Here is a 23,482-nt window from a genome sequence, read left to right as displayed (position 1 = left end):
GGAGAAGGAAAATATGCACTATGTGAAAATGGAAACAACATCATTCAGACTAGTATATAGGTGTTTTTTGGCAGAATTTCCAGACAAGAATTGTGTGGCCAAATTTCTTCTTTCTAGTCTGACTTGCCAAGTATGACTGATTGACCAACTGATTTCTAAATTTTATTCCATAAAATGCTAGTTTTTCATGGAATAGTCATAGATACTAAAACAATTTTTCCCTTGTGGTCAGACAATTTGGAAATGTATTGGAATGAACAGATTTTACTACTATAAGATTTCCTGAGCTCTTTCATATGCTAAGAGCTGATTTGCAACATATGGTTGTTTAGACTGGGCACTGCATAATACTAGAGGTCATTATTCAGATGGCAAAGGTATTAGTCTAAGCCATACACAATTTATACCTGGCAGCACAAGCATATAGCATGCAGCTTTTTTCTACATATTTAACTACGGGACATTGTATATCTAGAATGTCTGTTAATATCTAATAGAACATATTTGGTTCTTTAAAGACTTTGTTCATACTCTTGTTTATTAAGATACATTTCAGAAACGTCATGTTCAAAGTAAGTTTATTCTTCCTTTTTCCCAAACAGATTGTGCATTCCTTTGCCTCTCCAAGGAAAGAGCATAGACTTTGATGCAATCTAAATCTGGACTCAATATCAGCTCTGCCATTTATTTTACCAGATCTTAAACTTGATGTTTTATGTAAAACGGAAATTGCACCATGCACACTACAGAGCGATTATGCAGATTAAAAGAGCAATCATTTATAAAGCCTTAATATATTTCCTGACACCTAGTGTATACAGCAAATATCTCTCTTCCTTGTAGTACACAAAAAAATATTTCTCTTACACTTTTTCCGTGTTGTTCCCACTGCTTGAATTGCCTTTCTATGCTCAATCTGCTTTGCTTTTTAAAAAATTTTATTGATTGATTTTACAGATGTGGGGGAGATGGCAAGAAGCTGTAACTCATAGTTGTTTTTTTAACTGTAGTTGTTTATTGATTGCTTGTCATATGTGGTTCAACTGGACAAGCCCAGGTTTTTGATGTGGTGACCTCAGCAGCTTTATCCACTGTGCCACCACAGGCCAGGCTGCTTTTCAAACACTATTTTTATAAAGCATTTCCTGATGCAAATGTACCTTCCCTGAAATCTCTGCAGCATTTGATTGTGACTCCTTGTTGGGCAGATAATTTATATTATGCTCACTTTGTTAAAGATGGCGTTCACGTGGAAGCTCGTTGCCCAGGAGATGTTAGTTGCCCTTCTTGCTTGGAATGGGTGTGATTATATTAATGTGTGTTGGGGTGGGCTATGGGCAGGCAGGATCCTTGTAGCTTGGTTTTAGGACTAAGCCTTTCCCACCCTTTTTGATGTGGGGTGGTGCAATCCCATTATGCCTCAGATAAGTGACTTTGTATTAGAGACTTTCTGATTTTGTATATTGAATTAAAGGTTTTGACTTCTGCACTATAAAGTGGGGAAGAGCATGAGCTTGCTCTCTGGGTTCCTGAGATTAGCATTAGAACAGACAGCAGGTTGGAGAGCAGAGAAGGGCCACGTGGAGGAGGCCAGGAGAAGCAGCCAAGATGGTGGAGGGCTGAGTGAGAAGCCAGTTTGTGCAGAGTTTGTGCAGGGAGAAAGAAGGAGATGGGGAACAGAGGTGAATAAGTTTGGTGAGCTAAAAACCTTTGATTCTAGAAAACTCGGATAAGTTAGTAGCATTGTGAGCGCTGAGTGAGTGGGTTTTGGAGCCCAGGGTATGTTTATACTTGCCTGCCAGGTGCAAGCTAGGATTAAAGATGATGCCCACCAGTTTTTGGCTCCGTTGTTTCATTACCATCTGTATGAATCCAATGCAAACCTGCATAGCCCAGGCGGCTGTGATGGTGGCCGTGGCTACTGGCTTTACACTCTTTCAAAAATACATTCTAGCACATATTTCTGATATTAAATAATTGTATCTCATTTCTCATTTTCCATGTTTGATTGTTAAATACTAAGAGCAGCAACGTTTTCTTTTTCATTTGGATCATCACCAAAACCTCGAGTATTTTAGGTACTCAACAGATGTTTGTTAAATTTCATGGGATTAAAATAGTAAAGTAGCTGGCAGGTACACACAATATATTTTTCACTGAGGAGGTGATAATAACAGCATTTCTAGACTGACTGAATTTACATTATAGTCTGCAAAAAAATCTGTTCATTGGAATAGAGAAATAGTCATAAAAAATCCTGAGGATATGTATTACATGGCACAAAGGAAACATTTGGTTTACATTGCACAAATTGATTGTACAATCAAAACTTTCTGCAAAATAAAGTCATTTAAACATAGTGACGGTGGTGAATAGTCTAATAATCAATTATAAACTAAAAAGTAAAACAAATATTTTAGAACAGATTCCAAGAACCAATGAACAATATCTATAACATCCTTGTTCCTTAAGTTCTCTTCAAGGATAAATTTAAACAAAATAATATGCTAAACCACTCTTGAAATGTCTGTTAATATGATGTATTTGCCTATATTACAATATATACTCTTTTTAATTTTAATTTTTAATTTATTGTGTTGACATGGTATTGAGGGTCCCACTCAATATAACACCATCTACACCCTACACTGTGGGCCCCATGCCCCATGCAAAATCACTTTCCACCCTCATTTTCATCCCCTTTGCCCCTTCCCCCAACCTCCACTCTTTGTTTCTCTCTGGTTGTTGCCTATAGTAAGATACCAAAAAGGTTACAGAATTAAGATTAATAGTTTAGGAAGCTTAAAGAACATTTTATTAATTTGGGCTAGGCATGCAGAGATTATCTAAATGTGATTTCTGTATTTGTGAGATTAGCACCAAGTCAGGATAGAGGATAGCATTGTATTGTAAATGAAGAGGGGAAGGAGATTTAAATTCCTGTTTTTCCCTGTAAAGAAGCAAGTAAATAGATAGCCAAGTGCAGGAAGAGAAAGATTAAAATAAACCTTTTCTTATATTGATGGGCCATTTAAAGACATTTTATCCCCTAGCGCCATAAAAACTACTTCTCCCTTCCTGAACATGTTTAATTATCTCTAAACAAGGGAATGGCAAATGAACACTAGAAAATATAGGGATATCTTTTAATATGTAGAGTGACAGGGATATCTTTTAACATGTAGAGTGACATTTTTACTGTTGTGTTACCTTATAACTTTTAATGTGTAGAAAAGTTTTTTATGAATCCTATAGACAAATGTGGTAAACTTGCTAATAAATTGTGTCCCACCCCCTTCATTTTTTCCCCCAAACCTGTATAGGTAAAAACAAAGATTGTAAGCTCATGCCATGATGTCATGCTCTCCTGTGTGTAATCAAGGGTGTATAAACATCCCCTGAAATATTTTTGGGAACTGCACAATTTGGGTCCGCTGCCTTGTGTTAGCCATATGTGGCCGGCATATTTAATAAATCTCCTCCTTTAATAAAGCTCTTCAAAATTTATCTGGACTTGGTGTCTCTACATAAACCTGATGGAATGAGGTATGGTGCCTTTCAGAATCTGGAGTACGGTACTTTATAACATGCTAACCTGTTGCTGTATCTATGTGTTATGTATATATATGATATTGAATACTCCCTTGACCTTCTTTGAACCTATCCTCTGACAGCTGTCCATCTGTTTCCTATGATTCTGCCTGTGTTTCTATTTTTTCTTCAGTTTATTGTGTTTACTATAATTCATAATACAAGTGAGATCACATAGTATTTGTATGTCTCTGACTGGCTTATTTCACTTAATATAACAATCTCCAGGTGCATCCATGCCAAAACAAAACAGAATTTTTTTTCTTTTTCATGTACCATAATTTTTATAACCACTTACACACTGAAGGACACTTGGACTGTATTCAGATCTTGGCAATAAATAACACTCATGAACATGAAGGTGCATATCTTCTTTTAAATTAGTGTTTTGGGATTCTTAGGATTTATTACTAGAAGTGGGATAGCTGTGTCATAAGGCAATTTTATTTTTTTGAGGAAATTCCATTTCGTTTTTCACAGTGGTTGCACATATCTGCATTTCTACCAGGAGAGCAGGAGGGTTCCCTTTCCTCCACATACTCACTAGCATTTGTTGTTTGTTGACTTGTTAATGAGAGCAATTCTGGCAGGTGTGAAGTGATATCTTATTATGGTTTTAATTTGCATTTCTCTAATTATTAGTGACTGAGCATTTTTTCATATGCTTATTGGCTATGTGTATATTCTCTTTGGAGAAGCATCTATTCTGGTCCTTTGCCCATTTTTAAATGAATTGTTGACCATCTTGGTGTTGAGTTTAAAAGTTCTTTATAAATTTTGGTTAATAACCCATTATAAGACATATCAGCAAATACTGTGGTAAGGTAACAAAGAATTGAAAATTTAATATTAATATTTTAGGAGGAAGGATCAGTATTCTTGCCCTGTCCTTTCTGTGGAGAATGAAGGAGAGGAATGTGGGATTTTCCTGGACATAATATGTACTGAGATAAAAAAAAAACCCTTCTACTAAGAAGCTTAAAAGGCATTTTATAATTTAGGCTATGAGGAGCCACTGTGCCACTTCAGCCACAGGTGTTGTAAAGTACTAAAAGCTGCAGAATTAATATTAATATTTTAAGAGGCTTAAAGAACATTTTATTAATTTGGGTTAAGGTGTGCAGAGAAATTGTAAGAATAGTCTCTGTACTGTGTGATTGGCATAACCAGGATGGCCCTTGGCATTGTATTCTAAATGCAAAGGGAAGGAAAACATGGATTCCCAGACATTTCACCACACCTGTGGGGAAAGGGGTGAATGGCTAGCCAGGTGCAGGAAGAGAAAAGCCAAAATAAACCTTTTCTTATAGCAATGAGCCATTTGCAGGTATTTGTCCCCATGGAAACTACCTCTCCTATGTGAATGCATGTGGTTAATGTGTGTGACTCTGGACAGAGATGGTGGATAAACATTAGAGAATATAGGAATGCCTTTTAATATGTAAAGAAACATCTTTCTACCATTGTGTTGGCTTGTAAATTTTGTTTTCTCCAAAATGATGTATGGCTTGCAAATTGAACATGGTCCTATCATGTTAAAGGACATATGACTATAACCAATAGTGGTAAAAGGCACCTAATTGCAATTTTTGCTTCTGTACTTCCCACTTGCAAAACTATAAAAACTAGGTAGAACAAAGGGCCAATGCACTCTCCCTCAAATTTCTGTTGGAGTTGCCGCTGCTTGGCCAAGCTAGACAATAAAGCTTTGGTGTGTAATCGAAGGACTTTGTTCTAGTTTTCAATGTTTTGGGTCCCTCTAGATTAGGCTTAACATTTGGGGGCTCATCCGGGATTGAGAGACCGCCATTGGTCTGCACACCGGAGCTTTCTTGTTCAACCCCGGGTAAGTAGAACAAGATCGCGACTGTTTGATTGCCACGCAGGCCTGGCTGAGGAGCCAGGAAGGGGTCAGTGGCCATCTCCCCTCAGACGCAAGGTTGGGAGATTTAGGAGGGCATCCCGCTTTTAGGGAACCCCATTTGAGTTTAGATATTCCAAGCTTGAGGGAAGAGTGGCGCCTGTTTGTCTATCTGTGTTTGCTGTTTGTCTGTTTTTGCTGTTTGTCTATCTGTGTTTGCTGTTTGTCTGTCTGTTTTTGTCACTGCATTCATCTTGGTCCTATTCTCCCCACAGCCAGACATGGGTGGCAGAAGCAGCAAAGGTCCACAGTCCCCCCTTGAACGTATGATTTCTCATTTTAAACTGGCTTATGTTCCACAGGAGGATGTGTATGGGGAGAAATTCTCCAAGGGCCGCCTTCGCACGTTGTGCGAACATGAATGGCCCACATTTGAGTTGTTGCAGGTCCTGTTTACAACAGAGCAGCAGGAAAATATCCCTGCCAAAGCAAGACGCGCTTTCCTTTCCTGGTGGGCCAGGAAGCCCCAGACACCCCGGCGGGGCAGGCAGCCCTAGAAACGGCACTCCCCACTGAGAGACCTAACTGGGACCCTAACGACTGAGGTGGGAGAGATGCGCTCACAACTTATAGCGGGTATCTCCTGGTCGGGATGTGGGCGGCAGCTCGCAAACCCACAAACTTGACCAAAGTAAGTAAAGTAACACAGGGACCGCAGGAATTCCCTGCCACATTATTAGAGTGGCTACTAGAGGCATACCGCACCTGGACTCCCATCGATCCCAATGCAGAACCCAATAGGCATGTGGTTAACCTAGCATTTGTTACCCAGTCTGCCCCACACATTAGAAAAAAGTTACAGAAACTAGAGGGATTTGATGGGGAAATTAGGGAAAAATTAGTAAGCATAGCCACTCGGGTGTATAACAATAGGGACACTGAAACAATAAAAGCGGCAAAAGAGGCAAGCCGGTCCCTAGTGATGGCCCTACAAGAACAAGGGATTGTAACAAAGCAGGGCGATGGAAAGCAGCCTAGCCGCAGGAAACTGCATAGTCACAGAGAGCCCCTAGGAAAGGATCAATGTACCTACTGCTGTGAACACGGTCACTTCAAGTGGGATTGTCCCAAGTTGAAAGGAATGGGCAGCCAGGGACAAAAACCCAAAGCCCTTCTGTTTGAGGAAGAGGACTGACAGGGCCAGGGCTCAATTCCGCTAAACTCCCTTGAGCACATGGTCACAGTCCAAGTAGGGGGAAAACCCGTATCCTTCCTTGTGGACACAGGGGCAGAACACTCTGTCCTGAAAGAACCCCTGGGACACCTCTCCAAGAACACAATCTCCGTGCAAGGGGCTACAGGGAAAGCCGAAAGATATCCCTGGACCACGCCCGGACAGTGGACCTGGGATGAGGGTTAGTCACTCATTCATTCATAGTAATGCCCAACTGCCCCTACCCGGTGATGAGATGAGACCTACTGCAGAAAGTGAGTGCCTCCATCACGTTCCAAGGGGGTACAGGTGCCATCACTTTCAACAAACCGGAGACAGTCTTGCTACCTGTGCTACCTGCCCTGTATGCCCTGGGCCATGATCTGGGACTTCTCGGAACCGTATGCTGCGGTTGCATAAACTACGAGGGCGCTGATCACATCGAGTTCATGTAGACCGCGCCAGCTGAAGCAGGCGCATGGCTGCTTCCAGGATGGCCCTTCCCCTGGGCCGCGGGCGCTGGTCGGGGTCAAGACGGTGGCCCTGTAGGCTAAGGAGGTGGAAGCAGCAGACTCGGCAGCGGCACAACAGCAACAACAACAGCTCAACCATGTCGATGGTTCCAGCAAGCCTGCAGTGCTGGCGGCCCCGTCTGGCCTGGAGCACTACAGCCTGAGTGCAGTTGCCGCCGCCACCACCACCGCTGCTGTGGAACAGCGCAGCCGCTTTGGGTACCCACCACCACCGGTGAGCCTGGAAAGCTGCAGCCACGCCGCACAGCTGACCAATGGTCTGGGGGGGTCCAAACAATTTCCCCAAGCCGGCACCGGAGGAGGGACCCCCAAAGCTGAACCGCCAGAGCCCCAACTCATCTTCAGTGGTGGCAGCATCGGTGGCGTCTCAGCGCAGGACGCACGGAGGGCTGGTGATGGGACTGCCTGCCCAACCCCTGGGGGGGGGGTGGAGGCCCCCAGCTTACTGTGCGCACCAACCTGCTGCCGCAGACGCTGCTTAACGGCCCAGCCACCGCCACCGTGCTGCCCCCATCGCTGCCCCACGGCCTGGGCAGCTGTGGACCCCCGACGCCCATACTCCCTGGAGCTCCTGGGGCCCAGCTTGTCTCGGGGGTGCGACAGGCGTATCTGCCGCATCTTTTTCGGTGTCATCTTCAACCTCGTTGTCGGTTGCTGAGGTGAGCGTGGGTGCTGGTGGCAAAAGGCCTGGCTTGGTTTTGAGCACCGACCAGGAGTGCAAATTGAAGGAAAAGCAGCATAGCATAATGCTGAGGCCCGGGCGGAACTGAGTGAGAGCCTGCACAACCGTGTGGAGGAGTGGGCCAACAAGCCCAAGATGGTTCGTGACATGCTGCTCACGCTAGCTGGCTGTACGCCCTACGAGGTGCGCTTCAAGAAGGACCACTCGCTACTGGGTCGAGTTTTTACCTTCCATGCTGTCTTCAAGCCCGGCATGGACTACGAGTTGAAGCTGTTCATTGAGTACCCCACGGTCTCAGGCAACGTGTACTCCAGCACATTTGGGGTGGCTAAGCAGATGTATCAGGACTGTATGAAGGACTTCGGTCCAGGTCTCTCCTCTGGCTTCAAGTATGTGGAGTATGAGAAGAAGCACGGCTTTGGGAACTGGCGCTTACTTGGAGACCTACTTCCTGAGGCCATGCGCTTCTTCAAGAAGGGCATGCCTGGTGCAGACATGCTGCCCCAGCCCTACCTGGACGCCAGCTGCCCCATGCTTCCCACAGCGCTGGTGAGTCTAAACCATGTGCCCAGCGCACCCTCGGGGACCGGGGCCCTACTGCTCACCACCCCCTTGGGCTGGGTGCAGCCGCTAGCCTGCACAAAAGGAAGGCCTCCCCCGAGGCTCCGGACTCCCGCTGAGGGTGCCCTGAAGCTGGGTGAGGAGCAGCAGAGGCAGCAGTGGAAGGAGCTGGAGCAAACATGGAAGAAAGAGATGCTGACCCTGGAGCCGGAGCAGCTGCTGGAGGAGGATTCAGAGGTTTGTGAGTTGCAGCTTGCCCTGGACATTGTGGAAAGCCAGCAGCAACGGGAGGACGGGGCTGAGACCGGAGCTGGGCCTGCAAGGTGTGTGAAGCAAAAGGCCACGGCGGCCCGGGGCTTGATTCCAGCAGCAGGAGCTGCTGTTTTCAGTTCCTCTTTGGAGGATGAGGAGAATAGGGCAGAGGTTGCAATCTGTAGTCTCCATAAGATGAGAGCCAAACTGGAAGGAGCACCTACTTATGGCCCTGGTAGGTCTGCGATTTTGGGACATAGGGCTGGACGTCATCATGCTCTCCGGAGCAGAGATGGAAATGCTGACTGCCATTGCCACGTGCCCCTCTTTGGGACAGTGTAAGAACTGCCAGATGGCAGGGATGAGGGGGGTGCCTGACACCCCATGTGCGTGGACTGATTTCCTGGACTATGACCGGAGTGGGCACTGACTCCTTTGTTGGATGGATTTATGGATTTTGGAGAATGTGAAATACCCTGATGGGGGTGGGGGTGGCTTTGCTGGAAGCACTCCCCTGCCCCGGGAAGTTGTTCCCATAGCTAGAAAGAAGGCCGAGGACATTTTGTGCTTTGGGCTAAGTGCTCAGAGACGGGTGAAGTGTACCTTTGTGATTGTTGAAACTGTATGATTTGTGCTGTTATAATTTATGTAATGTGCCTAATTTCCTTATACAAGGATGACGGTGGTGTAGATTGTGGGAAGTAAAGTGAGCATAGGAATGGATTGTTGGGCAAATAAAATATATTATGCTCATTTTATTAAAAATGGCACTGACCACATGGAAGCCTGTTGCCCAAATAATATTAAAGTGTGTTAGGGGCAGGCTGTGGGAAGGCAGGATCCTTGTAGCCTGGGGCTTGGTTTTAGGACTAAGCCTTTCCCGCCCTTTTTGATGTGGGGTGGTGCAATCCCATCATGCCCCAGATCTGTCCTTTTGGGGGCTGTAGGCTGGCTGACTTTTACAGCCATTCGTGAGGAAACCAAGAGTTCTGTGAAAAAAGCTGCCTGGGACCTGCAAATCAAGCAGTGGATGGTGAACCAGAGTGAGGCACTAACACTGACCATATTGGCCGGGGGCTTTGTGGCACCAGGGCATGCAGCTGAGAGTCTGCTCCTGCCTTCTCCACACCTTGGACGTCTGGAATCAGCTTTGAGCCTTGAACCTCGGTGGAAGGGCCCATTCCCAGTGGTCCTCAGTACCCCCACAGCTGTAAAGGTTGCTGGCTACACAACGTGGATTCATCAAGCTCACATCAAGCCAGTTCCTGATCAAGCTGACACAGCTAGATGGAGGGCTCAATCGGACTCCAAAAATCCACTCAAGGGCTCTTCAGGAACTCATTGACCAGGACATCGCCGCCCTTGAGAGCTCAATTCGAGTTCTCGAGACATTCTTGGGCTCCCAGGCAGAAGTTGCACTGCAGAACAGAAGGGGACTCGACCTGCTGTTCCTGCACCAAGGAGGACTGTGTGCAGCTCTCCAAGAGCAATGTTATTTCTTCGCCAACCATTCCGGAGTCATCTGCCAATCTCTGGACCTCCTCAGAGACCGCCTGGAGAAACATCATTCAGACAGAGAAGCAAATGGACTTTGGGTACCCGGGTTTGCCTGGCCCTCATGGGCCACTACATTGCTCTTCTCCCTTGCAGGTCCCATTCTGGTGCTCCTTGCCATGCTCCTGATTGGCCCCTGTATTCTACGCACGGTGGCTACCCTGGTCAAACGCCAGCTAGGGGCGGCCAACCTCCTAGTCCTTGGACCCAATGTTTCAGCCTACCTACCAGCCTCTCCCCTCTGTAGATACCACGTGTTATCCTCCCATTCAGAGGGGGGAATGAGGAGCCACTGTGCCACTTCAGCCACAGGTGTTGTAAAGTACCAAAAGCTGCAGAATTAATATTAATATTTTAAGAGGCTTAAAGAACATTTTATTAATTTGGGTTAAGGTGTGCAGAGAAATTGTGAGAATAGTCTCTGTACTGTGTGATTGGCATAAAACCAGGATGGCCCTTGGCATTGTATTGTAAATGCAAAGGGAAGGAAAACATAGATTCCCTGACATTCCACCATACCTGTGGGGAAAGGGGTGAATGGCTAGCCAGGTGCAGGAAGAGAAAAGCCAAAATAAACCTTTTCTTATAGCAATGAGCCATTTGCGGGTATTTGTCCCCACGGAAACTACCTCTCCTATGTGAATGCATGTGGTTAATGTGTGTGATTCTGGACAGAGATGGTGGATAAACATTAGAGAATATAGGAATGCCTTTTAATATGTAAAGAGACATCTTTCTACCATTGTGTTGACATGTAAATTTTGTTTTTTCCAAAATGATGTATGGCTTGCAAATTGAACATGGTCCTATCATGTTAAAGGACATATGACTATAACCAATAGTGGTAAAAGGTACCTAACTGCAATTTTTGCTTCTGTACTTCCCACTTACAAAACTATAAAAACTAGGTAGAACAAAGGGCCAGCGCGCTCTCCCTCAGATTTCTGTCGGAGTTGCTGCCGCTTGGCCAAGCTAAACAATAAAGCTTTGGTGTGTAATCGACGGACTTTGTTCTAGTCTTCAATGTTTCCGGTCCCTCCGGATTAGGCTAAATAGGCTAAGCATACAGAGAGATTTTGTAAATATGATTTTTATACTTCTGTGTGATTCACACCAGCTCAGGATGGCTGATGATAGCATTGTATTGTAAATGGAGAGGTTTGTACTGAGTTTTGAATGAAGGGAGGAAGGAGACTTGGACCCCCTACTTTCCCCACACCTGTGAAGAAGAAGGTAAACAGCTAGCCAGATGCTGGAGAGGGAAAAAAGAATTAAGTGGCCTTTTCCTTTCCCCTTTCTTTCTCCCTAATGGGCAATTTACAAACGTTTATCCTCTAACATCGTGTAAGCCCCTCCCATCCTGAAAACATGTGATTGATGTGTGTACTTCTAGACAAAGGGATGGCAGATGGAAACAAAGATTTGGGGATGTCTTTTAATATGTAAAACAACATTTTTTGCTATTGTGTTACCTTATAAGTTTTAATATGTAATAATGTTTTTTATAAATCCTAGAGATGAATGTTAATGATTATATCATGCTACCCTCCTCCTTTTCCTGCCAACTTGTATGTGATCAAGTGTATATAACTAGCCTCAGAGCTATATTGGACACTGCATGATTTGAGTCAGCTATACCCTGTGTTTGTCATATGCAGCCAGGTTATTAATAAATTTCCTCCTGTTAAGTCTTATCCGGAGGGACTTGAAACATTGAAAACATGAACAAAATCCGTTGATTACACACCAAAGCTTTATTGTCTAGCTTGGCCAAGTGGCGGCAACTTCGACAGAAATTTGAGGGAGAGCATGCTGACCCTTTGTTTTACTTAGTTTTTATAGTTTTGCAAGCAGGAAGTATAGAAGCAAAAAATGCAATTAGGTGCCCTTTACCACTATTGGTTATAGTCATATGCCCTTTAACATGATAGGACCATGTTCAATTTGCAAGCCATACATCAATTTGGGGAAAACAAAATTTACAAGTCAACACAATGATAGAAAGATGTCTCTTTACATATTAAGAGACATTCCTATATTTTCTAATATTTATCTGCCATCTCTTTGTCCAGAGTCACACACTTTAACCATATGCATTCATATGGGAGAGGTAGTTTCCATGGGGACAAATCCCCGCAAATGGCTCATTACTATAAGAAAAGGTTTATTTTGACTTTTCTCTTCCTGCACCTGGCTAGCCATTCACCCCTTTCCCCACAGGTGTGGTGGAATATCAGGGAATCCATGTTTTCCTTCCCTTTGTATTTACAATACAATGCCAAAGGCCATCCTGGTTTTATGCCAATCATACAGTACAGAGATTATTCACAAAATTTCTCTGCACACCTTAACTAAAATTAATAAAATGTTCTTTAAGCCTCTTAAAATATTAATATTGATTCTGTAGCTTTTGGTACTTTACAACACCTGCGGGTGAGGTGGCGCAGTGGCTCCTCAGGGCTCCTCATTCCCCCCTCTGAATGGGAGGATAAGATGCGGTATCTACTTAGGGGAGAGGCTGGTAGGTAGGCTGAAATGTAGGTCAAAGGACCAGGAGGTTGGCTGCCCCTAGCTGGCATTTGACCAGGGTGGTCCACGAGAGTTGTTGCCCCTCTGTAAAAATGCTAAGAGTAAGGGAATTGCATTCGTTCTTATAGTCAGAGTTGGTGGCTCCCCGACAGATTATTATGCCATTGGGTTGATGAATTATGGCAGAGGAGGGGGTAGTCTCAATTGTGGCGCATTTGGGTGTATAACAGTAATACTGCTTGGGTCCTCTGCAGGCTAGCTTGTGGAAGGGGGACCCATACCCAGGTCAAATGAAAAAGGAGTGGTGCTGTAGCCTCTTCTGCCCACAACTGTTAGGTGTACAGCACCAGCCAACAACACAGTCAACAAATTGGAACTTCCCGCTGATTCTGCCCCCTTCTAGAGAACAAAAGTCAAAAACAAAAATGGGCCAGTTGGCCATCGCAGGAGCCACCTTGGTGATGGAGCTCACGACCCGGTTAGTATTCATATTTACTAGTTCCCATACTCGTCTGACGGGGAGATGAGGACTCCCTGTTGTTGTTGCTACCAGCAGGGCTAGGACCCAGATGTGGTAGGTGCGACATGAGTAAATCTGACCTTGAGTGGATTTTTGGAATTCGGTTGAGTCCTCCATCTAGCTGTGTCAGCTTGATCAGGAATTGGCTTGATGTGAGCTCGATGAATCCATGCTGCATGGTCAGCTACCTTTACAGCCGTGGGGGTACTGAGGACCACTGGGAATGGGCCCTTCCACCGAGGCTCAAAGCTCGAAGCTATATACCTGCGGATGAGGACAAGATCCCCAGGATTACAAGGGCTCAGGGAAGCGGCCCCTAGAGGGTGAGCTCGTCTCACCTTGTCATGGATTTCCTGTAGGGCTTCTTCAAAGGCCTTCAAGTGAGAAATAAGGTGTGATTTAATGAGTGCTGGAGTTAGCTCTAGGCCTATATGAGGGACAATTGGGGGGTCCCTGCCAAAGAGGATTTGGTAAGAAGAAAACCCATGTGTCCCCGGGGTGCACTGAGCCCTCAGGGGGGCGTAGGGAAGCACTTCCACCCAACTTAAGCCAGTCTCCAGATGAATTTTTGTGACCATTTTCTTTATGGTCTTATTATACCTTTTTACCTGTCCTGAACCCTGAAGCTTATATGCACAGTGTAATTTCCAATTTATTGCTAACACCTTAGCAAGGACTTTTGATATTTCAGCCATGAAGATCGGGCCATTGTTGGACCCCAGGAAAAAGGAAAGGCCAAATCTGGGGATTATTTCCTGTAGCAGTGCCTTTGCTACTGTGGACGTAGTCTCTCTCTGAGTTGGGTAGGCTTCTGGCCATTCTGTAAAAGTGTCTACAAGCACTAGTAGGTAGCGGTACCCATATTTGCCAGGCTTCATCTTAGTAAAGTCCACTTCCCAATGTTCCCCTGGGGTTGTTCCCCGATACCTGATTCCAGACATCCTAGGGCCTCTGCCAGCATTGACCTGTAGGCAGGCCTGACATGAGCGAGCAACTTGTTCGGCCAGTCTGCGTACATGTGGAATCTTAGGAGTTTTTCCACCATCCGCTTGAGAAAGTCCAACCCTCTCATTGGTATGTCACTTGTTCTTCTTTGGAGTAAGCTGGCTTTTCCTGGATGGTGGGTTCTACCGCAAGGGGGAGAATTTGAGCGGCGACCTCCCTGGCAGCGGTGTCTGCATGCCTGTTACCACGAGCTTGAGGGGAGTCTGCTTTTTGATGTCCGGGGCAATGGATGATTGCCACTCACTTCGGGAACCAGATGGCTTCTAACAGGCTGAGGATTTCCTCTTTATTCTTGATTTCTTTTCCTGCTGAGGTGAGAAGCCCTCTGTTCTGGTAGATTTGTCCATGGACGTGGGCTGTGGTGAAGGCATATCGGCTGTCCGTGTAGATGTTGGCTACCTCGCCTCATGATAGTTCTAAGGCCTTGGTCAGGGCAATTAATTCTGCCTTCTGGGCTGAGGTACTCTGGGGTAGGGCTGAACTCCAGAGGATTGTCCCATCTCCTGAGACTACAGATGCTCCTGCCAGTTGACAGCCCTCTTGGACAAAGCTGCTGCCATCTGTATAAATGTCCTTTTCCCCAGGGATAGCCTCATCCTTTTTTTTTTTTTTTTTAAGTATTTTAATTGTTTCTAAAAAAAAACCCTCAATATAATGTTGAATAAAAGCATCACATTATTTTAAAATATCTTCCAATTAATCAAATAGACACACAGTGCATATAAATATACTTAATTTAAAGTTAATGTTTGTTTAGATTTTGTTTGATTAGGAAACATTTTAGACATACATGATGTTGTAAAGTACCCATACCTCAATTCCGCGGGTGTATGTAGAGACACCAAGTCCAGATGAATTTTGAAGAGTTTTTTTTTTTTAAATAAATTTTTATTTTAATGGGGTGACATCCATAAATCAGGGTACATACATTCAAAGAAAACATTTCCAGGTTATCTTGTCATTTAGTTCTGTTGGATAGCCTCATCCTTAAGGTCCTCTCTGGTTCCCTGTGCCCCATTCAGTACCTCTATGCAGTCATGTTCTGGTCGGTTCCCTGTTCCTTCTGACAGCAACGTAGCCAGATTCAGTCCTCCTACAGTCTCGAAGGTGATCCGGGGCATTTCTAGGAGCAAACCCTGATAATGAATGAGACGGGAATTCAAGAGCCATTTTCCTGACGTCTGGGTAAGAATTGGTGCCAGCGAATGGGAAGTGATGATTGTGAGGCCCTGCCCTAAGGTTAACTTCTCGTGCCAGGGCTGTCACCGCCGCTAGATGCCGCAAGCAGGTTAGCCAGCCTCTTGCGACGGGGTCAAGCATTTTTGAGAAGTAGCCTATGGGATGCTTTCAGGGTCCTAGCTTTTGGGTAAGCATGAAAACAGCAGACCCTTTTTGTTCAGTCACATAGAGATCGAAAGGCTTTTCTAAATCAAGCAGCAAGAAAGCCGGGGGGCTAACCAGAGCCGTTTTCAGATCCTTAAAAGCCCGGGCACACCCCGAGGTCCACCGGAGAGGCCCATCCCCTTTTGTGGCTTTGTACAGGGGTTTTGCTATGTGGGAAAAACCAAGAATCCAGATTCTGCAGTACCCCACTGTGCCCAGGAATTCCTGAAGCTGTCGCTTGCTCGCAGGGACCTGGAGGGCCTGGATGACTTGAGTCCTTGACTCAGCTAACGCCCATGTCCCTTGGCTGATTACGCATCCTAGATATCGGACAGTTTTCTGGCAAATCTGGGCTTTTTTCCAAGAGACCCTATATCCCAGGTCCTGTAGGGCCTGCAGTAGCCCCTCTGTAGCCACCATGCATTCCTCTAGGCTTGGTGCTGCTACCAGCAGGTCATCTACATACTGGAGGACAATTGTTTTAGGGTGTGCCACCCTGACCAGGACCAAGTCTCTTGCCAGTGCCTCTCCAAACAAGGTCGGAGAATTCTTGAACCCTTGAGGCAATCGGGTCCATGTTAATTGACCGGAGTCACCCGTGTCAGGATCTGCCCACTCAAATGTGAACAGGGCCTGGCTCTGCAGAGCCAGGGCTATGGTGAAGAAAGCATCCTTTAAATCTAGGACTGAGAACCACGCTAAATCGGGTGACAACTGTCCCAGGAGGGTGTACAGGTTTGGCACCACCGGGTGGATGGTTTCTGTCCGGGGCGTTTACTTCCCTAAGATACTGAACCGGCCTGTAGTCGTTTGTGTCCCCTTTACATACCGGCAGCAGCGGAGTGTTCCAGGGGGGTTGGCATTCAGTTAAAATCCCCGCCTCTTTTAGTCAGTGGATATGGATGGCTATTCCCCGCCTGGTCTTGGGCCTAATCGGGTTTTGGCGTACTCGCACCGGTACCACCTGGGCTTTTAGAGCCACAATGACGAGCGGGTATGGCTCACTAGTCCAGGCGGGTTATCCTCCGCCCACACTTTGGGGAATTGAGTCCTTTACTGTCCGTCCACCTGAGGCCCCGTTACGGGTTCATTCAGGCGGTGTTCCTCCACCAGTGGCAGGGTGAATGCGATTGTCTCTGGTTTGTTGAAAGCGATGGCACCTGCACCCCCTTGGAATGTGATAGAGGCACTCACTTTCTGTAGTAGGTTTCATCCCATCAGGGGGTAGGAGCAGTTGGGCATTACTATGAACGAATGAGTGACTAACCCTCGTCCTAGGTCCACCATCCGGGCTGTGGTACAGGGATATCTTTCAGCTTTCCCTGTAGCCCCTTGCACGGATATTGTGTTCTTGGAGAGGGGCCCCAGGGGTTCTTTCAGGACAGCTCCAGAATATTCCACCCCCATGTCCACAAGTAAGGATACGGGTTTTCCCCCTACTTGGACTGTGACCATAGGCTCAAGGGGGGTTTGCGGAATTGGCCCCAGCCCCATCAGTCTTCTTCCTCAAACAGAAGGGCTTTGGGTTTTTGTCCCTGGCTGCCCATTCCTTTTCCTTTCAACTTGGGGCAATCCCGCTTGAAGTGGCCGTACTCGTGGCAGTAGGCACATTGATCCTTTCCTAGGGGCTCTCCGTGGCTATGCAGTTTCCTGTGGCTACGCTGCTTTCCATCACCCTGCTTTGTTACAATCCCTTGTTCTTGTAGGGCCATCACTAGGAATCGGCTTGTCTCTTTCACCGTTTTTATTGCTTCAGTGTCCCTATTGTTATACACCCGAGTGGCTATGCTTACTAATTTTTCCCTAGTTTCCCCATCAAATCCCTCTAATTTCTGTAACTTTTTTCTAATGTCTGCGGCCGACTGGGTAACAAATACTAGGTTAACTGCATGCCTATTGGGTTTCGCATTGGGATCAATGGGAGTCCAGGTGCAGTATGCCTCTAGTAGCTGCTCTAAGAATGCGGCAGGGGATTCCTGCGGTCCCTGCGTTACTTCACTTACTTTGGTCAAATTTGTGGGTTTGCTAGCTGCCGCCCGCATCCCGACCGGGAGATACCGGCGGTAAGCTGTGAGCACATCCCTACCACCTCCATCGTTAGGGTCCCAGTTAGGTCTCTCAGTGGGGAATGCCACTTCTAGGGCTGCCCGCCCACCAGGGTATCTGGGGCTTCCTGGCCTGCCAGGAAAGTGCGTCTTCCTTCGGCATGGACACTCTCCCACTGCTCCATTGTGAACAGGACCTGCAACAACTGCTGGCAATTGTCCCAGGTTGGTCTATGTGTGTGAAAAATAGACTCAAGAAGGGCAGTTAATGCTTGGTATTTCTCGTCAAAAGGAGGGTTTTGGTGCTTCCAGTTGTACAGGTCAGAAGTGGTGAAAGGCACATACACGAAAGCACCCCCGGGGACCTCTCTGAAGGGCAGGAGGGTGGATTCCTGTCTCCCGGCAGGGCTTACCTCACTGTCCCTGTTCTCCCCTTGGTAAGGGGTGCCCTGCCTAGTGTGCATGGGGGAAAGGAGGGGCTCAGGACGAGGCTCCCTGTTCTCCTCAGTTGGAGATTCCCTCTCTGGCTCATCTGGGGATTTGGGGCTTCTTCCTGTGGTGGAGGCTCCCGATATGGAGGGGGCTGCAAAAGGAGCTCATCTTCTGGTGCCCTAGGCAGGACTGCTGCCTGGGTTCTTCTCAGGGCCTGGCCACTCTAGTTACTAACACCCTGCTACTTACTTTCAGGAAGCATTTCTGCATCCACAGAGGGGGTTGCTCACAGAGAGCGACCCAAACATCAATGTAGGGGAATTGATCCAGATGACCGGGCCTACCTGTTATTACTGACCATACCCTCCGGGCCAGGACTGAGTCGAACGACCCTTCAGTGGGCCAGCTTACCCCAAATGTGGGCCATTCATGTTCGCACAATGTGCAAAGGAGGCCCTTGGAGATTTTCTCCCCGTATATATCCTCCTGTGGAACATAAGCCAATTTAAAATGAGAAATCATACATTCAAGGGGGGACTTCGGACCTTTCCTGATTCTGCCACCCATGTCTGGCTGTGGGGAGTATAGGACCAAGACGAATGCAGTGACAAAAACAGACAGACAAACAGCAAACACAGATAGACAAACAGCAAAAACAGATAGAAAAACAGATGCCACTATTCCCTTGAGCTCAGAATATCTAAACTCAAACAGGGTTCCCTAAAAGCAGGATGCCCTCCCAAATCTCCTAACCTCGCGTCCGAGGGGAGATGGCTACCCGCCTCTTCTCGGCTCATCAGCCAGCGTGGCAATCAAACGGTAGCGACCTTGTTTTACTTACCAGGGGTTGAACAAGAAAGCTCCAGTGTGCAGAACAATGGCGGTACTTTGATCCCAGATGAGCCCCCAAGATGTTAAGCCTAATCTGGAGGGACTCAAAACATTGAAGACACAAACAGAATCCATCGATTACACACCAAAGCTTTATTGTCTAGCTTGGCCAAGCGGCGGCAACTTTCACAGAAATTTGAGGGAAAGTGCGCCGGCCCTTTGTTTTACTTAGTTTTTATACTTTTGCAAGTGGGAAGTATCGAAGCAAAAATTGCAATTAGGTGCCCTTTACCACTATTGGTTATAGTCATATGCCCTTTAACATGATAGGACTGTGTTCAATTTGCAAGCTATACATCATTTTGGGGAAAACAAAATTTACAAGTCAACACAATGATAGAAAGATGTCCCTTTACATATTAAGAGACATTCCTATATTTTCTAATATGTATCTGCCATCTCTTTGTCTAGAGTCACACACATTAACTATATGCATTCATATGGGAGAGGTAGTTTCCATGGGGACAAATGCCCGCAAATGGGTCATTACTATAAAAAAAGGTTTATTTTGGCTTTTTTCTTCCTGCACCTGGCTAGCCATTCACCCCTTTCCCCACAGGTGTGGTGGAATGTCAGGGAATCCATGTTTTCCTTCCCTTTGCATTTATGATACAATGCCAAGGGCCATCCTGGTTTTATGCCAATCATACAGTACAGAGATTATTCACAAAATTTCTCTGCACACCTTAACCCAAATTAATAAAATGTTCTTTAAGCCTCTTAAAGTATCAACATCGATTCTGTAACTTTTGGTACTTTACAACACCTTCGGGTGAAGTGGCGCAGTTCCTCCTCAGGACTCCTCACTCCTATTAATAAAACTCCTCAAAAATGCATTTGGACTTGGTGTCTCTACAAAAACCTGATGGAACGCTACTTTACAACAATACATTCTTCCATACAGTGAGTTGCCGTTTTAGTTTGTTGTATGTTTTGCTGTGTAAAAGCTTCTTAGTTTGATATACTCCCACTTCTTAATTTTGTCCTTTATTTCTCTTGCCTGAGGAGATATATTAGCAAGAATATTGCTTGTAGAGATGTCTGAGAGTCTACTGCCTATAATTTCATTTAAGTTTTTGTCTTTCATCCATTTGAGTTTATCTTTTTAAATAGTGTAAGTTGGTAGCCTAGTTACATTTTCTGCATGTACCTGTCCAACTGCTCCAAAACCATTTATTTATTTTTTAAATACCTACTTAGCATTTATTATAAAAAATAGTAATGCAAGCTAAATTTCTGGAATTTCTCGCTTTTATTCTTACTGGATATACAAATTAATTTATAATGATATTTGCAGAAATTTTACACAACCTTATATATGCTTGTTATATTAAAAAGTCAAAAATTCACTTTTTTTCTTCAACTTCAAGAATAATAGTTATGTCAACCCACAGAAAAATTTTCAACTTTATTTATTTATATTATTTTTTATTAAACTTTTAGATACATTGTGTTAATATGAATTCAAGTGTCCCACTCTATGTAACACCCTCACTCCCCAAAAATGAACCCCCTTAAACCTGCTTTCCCCACCTCTCCAAGACTCCCTAAACCCCTCCCCTTTGAGATTTCCTATCTTGTTATTTGTATTTATGTGTTATGTATATATAATTTCACTCATCCCTTCACCTTCTCTGATCCTGTCCCCTCATTCCCCTTACGTCTGACTTCTGTCATTCTGATCCCTGTGTTCCTGTATTTAACTCTTTTGAATTCCTTAGTTCACCATGTTCATTAGATTTTTACATATAAGTGAGATTGTACAATATTTGTCTTTCTCTGCCTGGTTTATTTCACTAATCATAATAATCTCCAGGTCCATCCATGCCATCGCAAAAGGTAAGATTTCCTTCTTTTTCACAGTCGTGTAGTATCCCATTGTGTATATGTACCATTACTTTTTTATTCACTCGTCTACTGTAAATCATTTGAGCTGTTTGCAGATATTAGTATTGTAAACAATGCTGCCATAAACATGGGGATGCATATCTTTTTTTGAATCAGTGTTTTGGGATACTTAGGATATATTCTTATAGCTGGGTCAAAAGGCAATTCCACTTTTAATTTTTTGAGGAAACTCCACACTATTTTCCACAGTGGCTGCACAAGTCTGCATTCCCACCAAGAGTGCAGGAGGATTCCCTTTTCTCCACACCCTTGCCAATACTTGTTGAGTGTTTATTTGTTAATGAGCACCATTCTGACAGGTGTGAGGTAGTATCTCACTGTGGTTTTACTTTTCATTTCTCTGATGGTTAGTTAAGTTGAACATCTTTGAATATGCCAATTGTTCATCTGTCTTCCCTCTTTAGAGAAGTGTCTATTAAGTTCCTTTGTCCAGTTTTAATTGATTTGTTTACTTTCCTGGTGTTGAGATTTAGAAGTTCTTTATAAATTTTGGTTATTAATCCGTTATCAGATGTATTGGTTAATATGTTCTCCCATTGTGTGTGGGGGTTATCTTTTTGTTTTTTTAATGATATCTTTTGATGTGTGGAATCTTTTTAGTTTGATAGAGTCCTACTTGTCTATTTTTTCCTTATATCTCCACTTGCCCATAGAGATATATCGGCAAAATTATTACTACAAGAAATATCAGAGAGTTTACTGCCTATGTTTTCTTCCAACTTTTTATGGTTTCACAACTTATATTTAAGTCTCTTATCCATTTTAAGTTTATTGTTGTGAATGGTGTAAGTTGGTGGTCTAGTTTCATTTCTTTGCATGTATCTGTTCAATTTTCCCAAAACCATTTATTAAAGAGACTGTCTTTACTCCATTGTATGCTCTTACCTCCTTTGTCAAATACCAATTGACCATAAAGGCCTGGGTTTATTTCTGGGTTCTCTGTTCTGTTCTATTGATCTGCATGCCTGTTCTTATGGCAGTATCAAGATGATTTGAGTACAATGGCCTTGTAGTATAACTTGATATCAGGAAGTGTGATACCTCCCACTTTGTTCTTCATTTTCAAGATTATTGAGGTTATTTGTGTTCTTTTTTGATTACATATACATTTTTAAGATATTTGTTTCAAATTTGTGACGTATGCCATTGGTATTTTATTAGAAATTTCATTGAATCTATAGATTGCTTTGGTTGGTATAGACATTTAAATGAAGTTTATTCTTTCTGTCCATAAATATGATATATGTTTCTACTTGTTTATATCTCTCTGGATTTTTTTTAATGTCTTATATTTTTGGAGGTACAAATATTTTTACCTCTTTGGTTAAATTTATTTTTAGGTATTTTATTTTGTTGTTCTTGTTGTTGCAATAGTAAAGGGGATTCTTCTCTTAATTTCTCTTTCTGACAGTTTATTATTGTATAAAAATGCCACTGATTTCTCAATATTAATTTTATATCCTGCCACCTTGGTCAATTCATGTACCAAGTCTAGTAGTTGTTTGGACTGAGACTTTAGGGTTTTCTCTGGACAGTAGTATGTCATCAGCAAATAATGACAGTTTTGCTCCTTTTTCTATTTGGATGCCTTCTACTTTTTTATCTTTTTTTATTGATGTGGGGAGGACTTCCAGAATTTTGTTGAATAAGAATAATGCAAAGGGGGTAACCCTGTCTTGCTGCAGATCTTGAGGGGATTGTTTTTGATATTTGTTCATTGAGTATAACGTTGGTTTTTGGTTTGTTATATATGGCCTTTATTATGTTGAGGAACGTTCCCTGTATTCCCACTTTGCTCAGAATTTAGATCATAAGTGGATGCTGTATTCTAACAAATGCTTTTTCTGCATCTATTGATATGGTCATGTGATTTTTATAATTTATTTTGTTTCTGTGATGAATCACATTTATTGATTTGTGATTATTGAACCAGCCTTGTCTCCCCGGATAAATTCCCACTTGATCTTTTAAAAGTATTCCCAGATCTGATTTGCTAATATTTTGTTGATAATTTTAGCATCAATTTTTATCAGGGATATTGTGTTCTATAGTTTTCTTTATTTGTAGTTTCTTTACCTGGTTTTGGAATGCAGATAATGATTGCTTCATAAAATGAGTTTGGAATTTCTCTCTCCTCTTGAATTTCTTGGAAAAGCTTGAGGTCTGGTGTTAGTTTGTCTTTGTATGTTTGGTAAAATTCACCTGTGAAGCTATCCAGTCCAAAATTTTGTTTGCTGGGAGGTTTTTTTGATAATATTTTCAATTCTTTTTGTTGTAATTGGTCTGCTCAAATTTTCTGATTTTTATGAACTCATTTTTGGCATATTGTAAGTTTATAAGAATTAATCCATTTTGCTCAGGTTCAATTTTTTGGCATATAGTTCTTCATAATATTTTTTTATAATCCTTAGTATTTCTGTGATGTCAGTTGTTACTTCTCTTTCATTTCTGATTTTATTTTGGAGGGATTACCTCCCTTCTTTTCTTGATGAGTCTGTTTAAATTTTTTTATTCTATTTTCC

This window comes from Saccopteryx leptura, chromosome X (assembly GCF_036850995.1).
Source record: "Saccopteryx leptura isolate mSacLep1 chromosome X, mSacLep1_pri_phased_curated, whole genome shotgun sequence".
In the NCBI taxonomy this organism is placed as follows: Eukaryota; Metazoa; Chordata; class Mammalia; order Chiroptera; family Emballonuridae; genus Saccopteryx; species Saccopteryx leptura.
This window is presented reverse-complemented; position numbering follows the sequence as displayed.